At 39.2% G+C, this 14044-nt stretch overlaps 2 long non-coding RNA genes across 3 annotated transcripts in view; both read right to left on the bottom strand.

Annotated features, from left to right (window-relative positions):
- Positions 1-14044, bottom strand: part of LOC145452464 (uncharacterized) — a 258146-nt gene that overhangs the window by 222014 nt on the left and 22088 nt on the right. The window lies entirely within an intron of this gene.
- On the bottom strand, positions 4034-5499 carry LOC145451851 (uncharacterized). Its single transcript, XR_013919080.1, has 3 exons — positions 5451-5499; positions 4789-4887; positions 4034-4420 (listed from the first exon to the last, which is right to left on the bottom strand). It is a non-coding gene; the product is annotated as an uncharacterized LOC145451851 (long non-coding RNA).

The following is a 14044-nucleotide window of genomic DNA, read 5'->3' as shown; positions in this document are numbered from 1 at the left end:
AAGTTGACTTAGCGAAGGCGTACCATCAAATTCCTCTTCATCCGGACGATCAAGAGAAGGCTGCTTTTATTTGTCCCGAAGGACTATTCCAACCAACGACGATGATGTTCGGCTTGACCAACGCTTGTAGTACTTTTAGCCGTTTTATATCCGAAGTAACCGAAGGACTGGAGAATATTTTCGTGTTTTTAGACGACATTTTAATTGCGACTCCTACTGAAGAAGAGCACATGGCAACATTGTCAAAATTGTTTTCAAGGTTTCGTAAGTTCGGACTGGTCATAAATGTTGATAAGTGCAGTTTCGGTAAGGAAGAAATCGAATTTTTAGGTCACCTTGTTCATGCAAAAGGAATTAGTCCCTTGCCGTCTAAGGTTGAAGTAATCTCTAACTATCCTCGTCCCGAAAATGTAAAACAACTACGTTCATTCCTTGGACTAGTCTGCTATTACCACCGTTTTGTCAAAAAGTGTGCCGAGATTTTGAAGCCACTGTATGACGTGGCCAATGCAGCATCGAATAAGCGCGATCTTGTAAAATGGACAGATAGGGCTAACACAGCTTTCGAACGCATCAAGACCGAACTGTCCGACAATGTCATATTATCCCACCCGATTCACGATGCTGAACTGTCACTCGTGGTTGACGCTAGTCAAGTCGGAATTGGAGCTGTTTTGCAACAGAAATGTGATGATTCTTGGTCCCCCTTAGCATTCTTCTCGAAAACCTTGAACCCGACACAGCGCAAGTACTCCGCATTTGACCGCGAGCTTTTAGCGGCTTATTCAGCAATCAAGCATTTTCATGTCCGGCTAAAGGGTAGGAAATTTCAACTGATTACCGATAATGACGGCCTTGTAAAATCGTTAAGGAATCCAACCGACAGACTTCTGGATCGTCAAGCAAGACAGTTGGAATTTATCACGGAATATACCGACGACGTTAGACACATCAAAGGGACTCTGAACACGGCTGCGGATACGCTCTCCAGACTCGAGGTGAACGCAATTTTTCCGAACACTGTTCCCATCACAGCGGAAGCATTACTAGACGCTCAGAAAGGCGACGATGAGCTCAAAGAACTCCTCGCTAACGCTGGTGACCATTCGTTGCATCTCGCGGAAGTACATTTCGTAGAGTTGAGCGATCCTATCATTTTCGACAAGTCGTTACCTGGTAGAGAACGTCTCTACGTTCCTGCAGCGCTTCGAGAGACTGTAATGCACAGTGTGCATGATATTTCGCACCCCGGTATACGCGCGACCACTAAATTGATAGCTGAACGTTATGTATGGCCTGGTATGAAACGTCATGTGAACGATTTCGTCCGTCATTGTCAGCAGTGTCAACGATCGAAGATTCATAGGCATACTCGAACTGCAATTAATAATCTTCCCGTCCCTTCCGAACGCTTTCATACGGTTAACGTGGACATTTTGTCACTCCCGAATAGTTGCGGCTACTCGTATATTTTGATGTGTGTTGATCGCTATACTCGCTGGCCTGTATGTGTTCCAATGTTGGACATTCGTGCCCAAACTGTTATTGATGCGTTTAGTTTTGGCTGGGTGTCGAATTTCGGCTCACCCCGTAAAGTCATAACCGACCGAGGAAGTCAGTTTACCTCGCTTGAATGGACTCAGTATATGCAATTCTTGGGTATTTTCCACATCACAACCTTGGCGTATAAGCCGGAGCAAAATTCTCTTGTCGAACGTTATAACAGAACTTTGAAAGCTTCCCTCCGCGCATTAGAAAGTCCTCATAATTGGTATCATCATTTAGGCTTAATTGTTTTAGGGCTGCGATGTTCTGTCAAGGAAGATCTCGGTTATTCACCAGCAGAGCTTGTGTATGGCACTTCCCTTCGACTACCCGGTCAATTAGTCAATCCTTCTTCCAGTGGTAAAAACGCTAATGATTTCAACTACGTTGGTGAATTGAAACGCTTTTTCTCAGCCGTGGGTGAGATGCCGACTAAGTTTCATTCGAATCAAAAATCTTATGTCCCGAACGATTTGAATAATTGCACGCACGTTTTCTTGCGGATAGATGGTCATCGTAGATCACTCGATCCGGTTTATTCTGGTCCGCATCAAGTTTTAAAACGCACTCGTAAATGTTTCACAATTCTAACGAATAAGGGTCCGTATGACGCCTCAACCGACAGGCTTATACCTGGCAGACTTCCCATCGAGCGTCTCGACGAATTGACGCCACCGCAAGTTGACACTTCGCGAACAACCTCTGTGTCGGCCAGTGGCCGTATTATTCGTACTCCACGTCACTTGAATGATTTTGTGTTGTCACCAGTATTTAAAATGGATATTTAGTGTGTTACTCATTCACTTTTCCGCCATCACTTGTACTTTTTCGCAACAGGCTTCTTCATCTCCTGTATGTTTTATAAATCGTGTCTTATTTCGCCTGTCTCATTGTAAAGTGCATCTTTATCGCTGAATGAATCATTTGTCGTTTATAGCTTTACCACCATACCCCCCACTTTCATTAGTCATAACATTTAGAATTGAACTCTTATTCGAATCGTAATCTGTAATCATTGCCGTCTCATGCTGGTAGTGTCATTCATTCGTAGTTATATCGTTGACTGATGTAGTGTCAATATTATATCCTAAAGCTTTTACCAACCAGGGGGGCCCTTGTAGCGTACCGCTCCACGATTATCCTAATTACCCTCGCTGATCACTGATTATGCTTCTATACTTGTTACTGTTGCGAACCTATGTTGGGTGAGTCGCTTTTAGTCACCGTCCGAGCCAGTCGTCTTTTAGTATCCGCGATGCGCGACAAATTTCTATGATCCATGATCGAATCGGTCAATATTACCGGGAATTGCATAATTGCTATCAATTTCTATCCTCTCTCTGCTTACGAAATCAGATTTACCGATAGAGCTGATCGAGTGAGGTGTGTTGGAAAAGGTAGGGCCCCAAAATAATAATCAAACATCTTCGGGCGTACCCGTTGGTATAATGACTTCGGTACATGATACTATTTCGTGTCCTCCTATCTGTTGTGTCAAAAGATATTGAAATCGCCCAAACATTTACTAAACTACATTGTAAATTTTGAAGTGTTGCTCAACCCTGATAATTGAACACGAAACGTGATCTAAAAATTGAACGCCTAGAAGTGTTGCGAAGTGTTTAAATTAAAGTGTTTACCTAAAAAGTGTTCAGCCTCAAAGTGGCTGGTTGACTAGTCACCGGAACGCAGGGCTCAAAATAAAATCAGATTTTATTGATTCATACATAGATGACGCTTATAATACCCAACCTGGGTGATTAAATACGTGCAAACATTGAAATTCTCAATAGCTGCTGTGACAGGGTTTCATAAATTAAGATCAGCAGTTGAAACCGTTTCCGGAATAGCCCATGAAATCACGAACATCACAAATGATCAAGAGCAAACTCACTACAAATATCATGCAACTCGCTCAATCATGAAAATGAATGCATAGGGAATTAGGGATAGTGATAACAAAATATCATTTAGTATCTTCAACTTTCGTGACAATGGCATGGAATCAAATTCATTGGTTACGTCCGTTAACGGAAAACATGATCAACACAAATCATTAAAACTTATTTAAAACTGATCAAATTATGGCTTGTAAATTTCTAATTTTATTGTAAATAAACAAACAATGAATGTATCAGTTTCACTACCACTACCACGATAAACCAGTAGTATAAACAAGTAACAAAGTTTTTTTTACTCTTAATGAAATTGGGCCTGCTAACCAGGCATCAAAAATATTCTAGGGCTTGCATTACAAGTATTTATATCAGGTTAATGCCAATCACTTTTGTTTAAATAACAAAGAAATCGTTTCTTTGAGTCCATACAAATTTTGCAGATTTACAGAAAAGATTTTGTTGTTATTTACCAGTCTGCTGCAAAATATGAAATCTGGAAGTCATTAAGGCACTGGTTCTTTAACATTTTTGGACAGGCACCGTTATGATAGCTAAACAATTTCACACATCCCTTATCGTCGTATCATGAAATTGAAAAAGCAACCAGAACGCTAGAAATCCCGACTGATAGTTGGATGGCAGTGACGGTAATAGTTGTTGATGAGAGAATATTCAAATATTAAATTCTGACCATACACAGAGAAATAAGTAGAAGCTGCCATGTGCGAAAAAGATTTTAGTTGACAGCAGCTTCACGCCCCTTCAAATGCTTTCTCCTGTTTGAGAACCACTCCTTCAGGGTATGACAATCCAATGCATAGTAGCTCAAAACGTCAACAATGTTTCTGAATACTCCATTTTCACTGAAGCAGTTTTATATTCTTGGCATCAGCTGCGATCCAGGATCGGTCAATCTCTGATTCGTGGCGTGCCATGGTGTTTGCTTCTTTTCTACTGGTCGACTCCAAGTTGCGCTCCTTGAAAATGTGATTAAATTCCAAAGTTTTGAATATGTCAATGAAAATTCTAAATTTTATGCAGAAATAAATATAAATATTTCACACATGCAGGTTACACAAGCGCAGGAAAGGCGCTCGGGTACATGTGAAATCCTATCACTGAGAAGGATTAAAATTCGCATAACGACTAATAAAAATATCTTGAATTAGGTCTGCGTTTTCTTCAATTCGGCCATTTTGACATTTACATTGACATTCAGACGCACAGGCAACAGTGAGAATGCAGAACTGTAACTCAGAATGAAATTTATAGCAGAACGTCTATGTACGTCTACGAACGGTCTATGTAAATTTGTATGGTCCACAAAACAGAAAGATTACGATACCTGTTTCAATAATACATGCGCCTGGGTCTTGGATTATATTAGCTTGTCTCTCAATTTGGCTTGGAGAAGAAGACAGTTGACTTCATCAACCTCGTTTTGCTGAAAATGTAATTGATTGCAAACAAGATCCGAAAATAAATATTGTAGAATCGTTATTCCTATGGGTTTGGATTTCCATTACAATAATTGACATATGGTAGGCTTTACATATAACTTCGATTCTAAGAATTTTATAGCTGCTTTGAATTGAGACGAGAAAATATACCAGACAAAGGACACATTGATTGTCTTTAGTACAAGAAACTTTGTGACATCTTATTGAAGGTGTTGAATACTTTTCCTTCATTGCAGTAATTGTAATTGTTCTCAATCTTTCAAAATCCTTCCTTCCTGATTAAATTTAATCAACGAAATTATTTGGAATTAGCACGACATGGGAAATGATCTCAATTTGATGTTCCAAATATAGTTCAGTAAGCAGTAGTTTAAATGCAAGTTACCCCAGCTCTTTACATTCAAGAACACCTCTATTCAATGTACACGGATCAAGCCTCTCTTCAGCTCATATCGCATATATAGATAGTTATTGAGAAAATTGGGACTGCAAAAACCAGCACATTACATAATCAATGGTGATATATTAAATGAATAAGTAGACTTACATAATCACATGTTTCCATGGGTTCTTGAGGCAAAAGTATTATCGCAAAATCCGTTCAGATGACTCCTCACGTCACTATCAACATTGTCTGTTAGCACAGTCACGGTAGAACCAGGGGGTCTTTTCGAAGAGTCGACACCAGTTGGATGAATTTGAAGATCAATTCAAGACTGTTGGAAAGAAAATACTTGTTTCAAAAATTTGCAATACAAGGGAACTATTCAATATTCGAACAGCTTCTTCGAGGTGCAAAACTTCAATATAAAATTGAATAGTATATGCATATTGAAATGAGCCCGAATATTCTCGGCTGAGACTCGTCAGCAACTAGTAGATAACTCGAAAGAACGTTGTACATCAAAAATCGTATCACAAAATATGACGTCACCAGCATTCAGTATTACGCAGATATCAGACTGGATACATTTATATGTGACAAAAGGGTGTCTTTCATAGAACAAATAATTATTGCAATGGAAAGTTGCATGTGACCTTACCACCAATTTTACTCCAGCACGAGTAGCATACTTTCCTGGATTGTTAATCATTTTAGTGGAATTTTACCAGCAAACATTCATAAAAATAACCGAATGCAGCAGAATCAAATTCATTATCTCAGGATATACCAGTTTACTTACGAAACACCGCAATGCTTACCAGTATTTTAAACAAATGCATTTCAAGAAGGTGCCAATTGCAATACATACTACCTGCACATAGGGCATTTTTCATATTCTTTCCATCAGGGCAACCCAGGCTTGATGAGTCCCTGATTCGTGGCGTGCCAGGCGGCTCTTTTTTTTACTGGTCAAATCCAAATGCTGCTCCTAGAAAATACGATACATACCAAAGGAAAATTGTAAATTTGATGCAGAAGTAAATATAAATATTCCACACAGGCAGGTTACAGAAGCGCAGGAGAGGTGCTCAGCCCCCCAGGTTGAGAACCACTGACCTAGCCCATTATAGTTCAGTAAGCAATAGTTAAAGTACAAGTTACACGAGCTCATCACGTTCAACTACATCTCTGTTCAGTGTTCAGTGTACACAGTTCATATCGAATAGCCCGTAAGCTACTCTGCGAGATAGTTCGTGAGAAAAGTAGGACTGCAAAAACCAGCAAATTACATAATCAATGGTGATATATAAAAAATGAATAAATAGGCTTACATAATCACATGTATCCATGGGTTCTTGAGACAAAGGTCTGTATCGCCCCATAAGATGACTGTGCCGGCACAAAACCCGTTGCGAACGACTCCTCACGTCACTGTCAACATTGTCTGATAGCGCAGGCACGGTAGACCCAGGGGGCTCTTTTCAAAGAGTGGACATCAGTTGAACGAATTTGAGGATCAATCCAAGACTATTGAAAAGAAATATTTGTTGCCAAAATTCGCAATACAAATGAACTGCTCAGTAATCGCGCAGATATCATACTGGATACAGTTGTTATCATACTGGATACAGTTTTTTTTTCTGCAATAAGTTGTGCGTGACAGAAGGGTGCCTTTCATAGAATAATTAAGTAATGTAATGGAAAGTTGCACATGACGTTACCACCAATTTTACTCTGGCACAGTTAGTATACTTCCTGGATTGTTAACAATTTTTGTGAAATTTTATCAGCAAACATTCATAAAAATCTTTATCACAAAGATAACCGATTGCAACAGAATCAAATTCATTCTCTTTCATTCTCTAAGGATATACCAGTTCACTTACAAAACACCGTGATGCTTACCAGTATTCCATACAGCAAATGCATTTCAAAAAGGTGTCAAGTTCAATACATACTACCTGCAAAATAGAGTTTAGTTCAGTTACCGTATCACAATAAACTCAGAAAATTTCAAATTTGGGGATTGGGCAAAACAAATAATACCCCTTGTGATCCATGGTTCGTTGAAAAGATTGTTTGTTTGGCTGTGCTATTATTGGGGCGATTTTGTGGCCCTAAAAAGGTAAGATTTTGACTAAAAAATTCAAATTCACACATATTTTGATGATGAAAAACTTAATTTTGACCCCATGTACTTAAATTAGATGTTTCTCACATAGTGTTAGAATTGTATTACCGGAACTTCTCTTTATTTCTGGCTGGAGCTGTCTGTTCTTCGGAAGTAATGTGACCTGAAAAAATCTTTTAGCATGAAAATTGACAAATTTTTACATGAAAAATAACTTATTTTATTGAAATCTGGACCCATGAATAATTCTAGTATTAGTTACATCTCGTATTATGGTAGAAATAATTAAAAATTTGTTGTAGTACAACGAAAGATACTTTCCTACATTTTCGGGTAGAAAGTGTCTGTCCTAACTAAGTAGCTGGGCAAGAATGAAGAAAGAACGTTCACCAGCTGCAGTTGTTGGCCGGCAACACTGAAGTTGTGCGTACACTGCACTCTCTCTCTCATTATGACAAAGTTGTCTACATCGCAATTTTTCATCATACGGTTTCTAATAGAAAAACCAATGCCCACGCAGTCTTGCTTCAGTTAGGATAGTGCAATAGGCTACGTTGAGTATTTGTTTCATTTGACAGTCTATGATTCACAATGAGCAGACGATGGTCCGTCTACAACAGTCCAACCGTTGTAGACGGACCATCGTCTGCTCATTGTGAATCATAAACTGTCAAATGAAACAAATACTCAACGTAGCTTATTGCACTATCCCAACTGAAACTGTCAAAATTGTACCGTTAGGTCAAAAATTGCCAAAATTCTTTACGAAATCAAAATTTTGTTGGCAACTTGCATTTCGTTTGTATCATAGATGATTGCACTGTCGGTGAACTTATCATTTTACAATTTACATCTTGTTGCCTACTTTATAGTCCTACATAAAGTAGGCAACAAGGTGTAAATTGTAAAATGATAAGTTCACCGACTGTGCAATCATCTATGATACAAACGAAATGCAAGTTGCCAACAAAATTTTGATTTTGTAAAGAATTTTGGCAATTTTTGACCTAACGGTACAATTTTGACAAAATTTTGACCTATTTTGACATCGCATCAAAAAAAATCGCTTTAGTTAACACCCTACCACTTGGAATAAACAGTACAGTGTAAAATGTGTTGCAGTTGAAAAACAATGAAAACCGTTGCATGACTGTCATACCGGCAGTCAATTGCTGACGTTACAGTACTTGTCCACAATGGACCACAATATCGCCTACATATGGATATTTCAGTGTGGATAGAGAGAACATCCCTTTATCCACATGTCAAAAAAGTTACTTCTATAGCAGCTTCCCATCAGTACCGTAGTACTGGAACTGGTCGCAGCCTGGAATATTATCAGATTCGAAGCTCGATCATCCAGCAATAAGATCAGACGAATCATATACTACAAAACATCTAAAGAACATTCATATGAATAAGGGATATCTGTAGCCTACTAAAACATCTAAAACAAACGACCTTACTGCAATGTCAAAACGAGTTCATTTTATGACTATTCTCACATTACATATATTCAATAACATTTACCGCATTTCCATACCTTACAGTACATGGATGTTATGATCCTTTACGCTTCAGGTAATAGAAACTGCATCAATATATCCATTTCGCCAAGTTTTATTGTGTACCCTACTCTCTGCCTGAAGCCTGACGAACCACCAATTCAAATCCAAACTGAATTCGAGCGCGCTCTACCGTAACGAAGGTGGTGACCCCTCTGCGTCACAGGGAAATATGTATATTTCATTGAAATATAACCCTTAAACTTAGTGTTGGGTCAAGGAGTAATATTATTTCACATATACCATGATTTAATGTGATCTCCAAACGTACCGATCGTTTTTGAATGCGAAATTGATGATAAATTACTAAGTATAAATTTTCTTGAAAATAAGCCGCAGTGGCGAAGTGTTACATGTAAACGGAGAAATACGCAGAAGCGTTGCAACGATAATGGCCCAATGCGTTTATATGCCCAAAAAGTGTGTCTGTACGCAGAAAAAAGTGTTATGAAGTGTTCAATACGACCTTGCGGATTTACAGTGTAAGACGTACACGATTTCAAATTGTTATTTCTTCTTTGAAAAAGTTTCCAAAATTTCCAAAAAAATACTCCATGATTTATGTTTATTCACGAAATAATTTTGGTTTCCTTTCGAGCTCTGGCCCCCCGATTGGGGGTTTGGGTGCGGCAGTTATGGTCCTGTGCGTAACACCAGACGTGCGTGTATCCATTCGAGTCACATGATTCATTGATAGAAGCAAAGTACAGCATTTACATTTAGTTTTATTGCATGATACCAGATAATCACATTATGAGGGAAGAAGGGGAACTACGGTCTGAACAAGATGTGGTCTCGAGTTGAAGTTAAGTCATTGGGGTCATTTTTTCCGAAAGCCACCGCGTTTGGGCTTCAGCTGAAATATTTTCGGGATATGCACCATAACACACGTGCAATTCCGTGGTGTCGCAAAAAGGGTTAAAAAGCATTAACGCGCAATGACGATAAATCTCGACATCATGAATATCGCACGTGTGCTGTGGGGCATATTTGGAGGGTGTTTCGGCTTCAGTTCGAGTGCGGTGGCTTTCTGAAAAAATGAATGCTATTTTCTCATATTTTGCTTCTCGACATATTTTGCAGAGCAGACCTTTCTCGATTGAAAAAGTCAAATCATCACCAAATTTTACAGTTTTTTCCGTTTTCACATGCTCCGACAACCATTCCATGTTAAACGAATCGCACTTCTTTGTTAGTGTGGCTTGCTGAGGGGATGAGAAGCTACCCATTCGTTTTGCCATTATTAAAAGCGGTCAGTATAAACAGTGCAGAATAATCTAATATATTCACTCAACGTTGACCACACAGGCAAGCAGCTATACCCAAAACACCAGTAGCGACACAAAGGCGGGGATGCCTGTAATCGCAAGTAGGCCTATACTATAGACGGCGTATCGTAATTTTGTACGACCATATGTGACGTCACAATAAATCTGTGTAAATAGTGACATTATTGAGATTGTACAATCTCTATAGTGACATACTATAGATTACTAGTAGACATACACGCACGAGAACGCACTTCAAATCAATAAAGCGCTCGATGTAGGCCTACCGCGTTAACACTAGAACTACCGGAACTTCGAACTACCTAGAACTACCTTGTGGCTTTTTTGACGCATGTTGGATTTTCTTCGATTAAATTCATTCAACGGAGCTAAAAATCAGCACAAATCGCAACAAACGGCATCAGAAACCATTGTCTATTGCGCTCACATCTACTTGCAATATTTTAGACACACCCTAGTCCAACACTTATATAAAAAATCGCCATTTTTTAATGTTACATATAAGTGTTGTTCTGGTGCGCATTTGGCATTCGAGCACGTTCTTCAAAAATTTGGAGTTGGTTCCAGATCCGCTTAAGCCACATCACCATTCTTGGTTATTGCTGACATATCACAAAGCTTATAAGATAATATTTGCATTATGTAATCTCGCAACTAATCCTCGATTTGCATATTTTTATAGTATCGGCATTTTGGCAAGTAGATGATCATTCACATTCTAAGAAAACATGCACGGACGATCGTCGACTTGTTGGTACCCTCATAGAATACTGACTTTTGAACCTGGACAATATTATCCCCCTCGTTTTGTTTCGTTATTACATTTAACCGTCACTGGTTTCTTGTTTGTGTTGTTTCCGAAGGAAACAGTTACCTCCGGTTGGAATGATCTCAAAATATATGTATACAACTTCGATCTCTACACTGGCATCTCGCCGTTACGCTTATCAACAAGGTTATAGCTTCGAAAGGTGTGGCTTCATGAAGCTGCCTGTGTTTCTTCTGGTCCTGGGTAGCTTCAAGCAACTTTTGACAATAGTGTCAACTGAGGCTTCGTTTGCTTCTCCAAGCGTATACAGTCACATTCACGTAGCATTGTTTTAAGATGGATTACATCAGACTCTTCACATTAATATGCTTGGCAAATGTATTGATTATAGAAGAGGTGTCCTGTCCTATCCTTGCCTAAATATGAGACGCCCTTGTACAAATAGCCTACTTGGTAGCAGCAGCATCCACTATCCGACATTTTACCCCAATCATTTGCTGGCATGTCGACCACGTAATTAACGAAAACAATATTATCTTTACCGAGTCTAAGCCTTTTTTTACTCCTTATGTCAATAGAAAGCTCATGACTTCCATAAACCTGTTACTCGAGAGGGTCTGACTAAACATAATTCACTCGTGCCCTCAGTCCTCATTAGCATTCAATTTACTATAGATCCAGCTCCCTCTCCCCCAGAAGATCCCTCTCGTAGACCAGAGCACAGGCCCTTTGCCCTGGTACAACCCTAGTATATCAGTATGGACAATACAGATGTCGGCTTGGTCTAATCGTACATTTCGAATTTCATGTCCTGTAACACGCTGAGCTTCAGAAATATAATATTACAGAGCTTTGGTGACTCGGAACGAGGAAGATCTACGACAGTGGTTCCCAACCGGGGAGGAAATCCCCCCTTGGGGGAAATTTTGCAGTTTTTAGGGAGGAATTCCACTTTAGAATTGTAACAGATTTCCCAAATTGTTCATGTCCGAACTGTCATGTAGTCAATCAGATATATCCAAACGTATGCTATTTATGGCTGTTTTTTGTTTGCTGAAATTATGTTCAAATGCTATTTGAAATCTCTTTTTCACATACGAATTCCCCCTCTTTTTTTAAACTAGTTCAGATGTGCTGCAGTTCGCAAGACAATTTTGTAGGCCAGCGAAGGCCTCTTAATCGAATATATCCTAAGCGAGCAAATGTCATGCCGAATCTATCATAACAAGGCCTCTAGTGAAAGTATTTAACTTATATTTTCTAGTCAACATTTTCAGACTGTGACAAAATATTCCAACGTCATCGATTCAAGTCAAAGAGATCGCTAGACTTGCTTTATTTTTAGTGAACAGCTACCCGATCGAAAAAAGACATGTTAAACTTGGTGCAATGTTGCCGAAACGTAATGGGTGTTCTAAATTTCAATGAGCGCCAGCAGGGAATCTGATCATGTGTATGTAATATATCAGGGCTGCAGCAAATCACGAGTCTCCGAGACACAAGTCAATCTCACCTTCATAGTTTTGACTCGAGTCAAGTCGAGTCATTTTCAATTCACCATTGAGTCAAGTCCGAGTCCAAGTCACCGAGCAGAGGGTCGAGTCCGAGTCGTGGTATTATGACTCGATTCCGAGTCCAAGTCACACTCCAGTACACACTCTTTGGTGATATTGGATGATTTGGATTTATGATATACTAATTTTCCTCACTTTGAGCAGTTTCTTGTCGCATTTTCAAGTACCAGGATCAATAGACGGGTGGTCACTTTACTGTTCTTCGAAATTACAATGAAATGTCGGTCTTGGGCGTCTTATAGTCTCGAATCTTATGGCTTGGTTCGAGTCATGCACAATGACTCGAGTCCAAGTCGAGTCAATACCCCGATTGTCTCGAGTCGAGTCGTTTCCGTATTCTGAGAAAATGACTCGAGTCAAGTCGAGTCATCAGAAAATAATGACTCGAGTCTGGTCAACCCTCCTATATATGAAAGTACCAATATTATTGGCCAAATGCATACGCACTCTGATTTTTCACAACAGTTATATTTAGCGATTGGTGCGTGGTAAGCCGAAAACACAAATGGAAGTGTGGGGGTCTGTTGAGTCAAGCCTTCCAAAATTTGTTTGATTGGGACCAAGACCATTGTTTTTACAGGTCTACGAAGTGTTATTACAGCACTGTGAGAAACAAACACTCAGGTACCGCCTGTCTTATTCTCTCAGTCAACAGGTGCTAGCGCGGTAAAAATGACCATTTTTAATCTTCTGGCAGATTTATCCAAGGGGGGAATTTTGGCTTAAATTTCGGCCAAGGGAGGCACGAGATGAAAAAGGTTGGGAACCACTGATCTACGACCTTCAATTACAAGGGATGTTGTTGCTAACACAGTTAGACCAAGTCGATATTAACAAAGTTCTGTTGTTACAAACGACTTTTCTGCGTTTAGCAGATACATAACCACTTTCAAGAATATGAAACTGCGATGCCTTAAGGTAGAAAACTGTTATGCGTCAAAAAAGCTATTTGGTAGTGTTAGGTAGTTCTGGGTATCACTTTTTTATTTGCACTAGATGAGTGATGAAAATCATAGGTAAGGTGGCCTATATAAAATAAATAAAAGTCAAGATGAACAGCGTAGAATTTGACTGAATGCCAGCTCTTTAAAAATGAAAATGCGTCAAAAAAGCCACTTGATCGTTCTATTGTTAAAACACTGATGTGACGTCTTAACTCCACTGGAGATAGAATTGCATTTCAAATAAATATCAATTTAAAACAGACATGTTTAAAACAAGGCTCTAGTTTAAAACATGTTTTTAATTGTGTTTTGTTTGTGTTTTTAGGCCATGGCGTCACGAAAATTCAATTCTGACTCCATAGTGGATTGGCATTGACAATTGAAAATAGGGTAAATGTAGCTCCTTTGACGGAACATCTACGTCAGTGGTGCTCAATCGGGGTTCCACGAAGCATTTTAAGGGATCCGCGAAACCTCTAAATGT

The sequence above is a fragment of the Botryllus schlosseri genome, chromosome 12 (genome assembly GCF_051294905.1).
Source record: "Botryllus schlosseri isolate E-star chromosome 12, Bs_hap1, whole genome shotgun sequence".
In the NCBI taxonomy this organism is placed as follows: Eukaryota; Metazoa; Chordata; class Ascidiacea; order Stolidobranchia; family Styelidae; genus Botryllus; species Botryllus schlosseri.
Note: the sequence above shows the minus strand (reverse complement) of the source record. Positions and strands in the feature narration are given on the sequence as shown.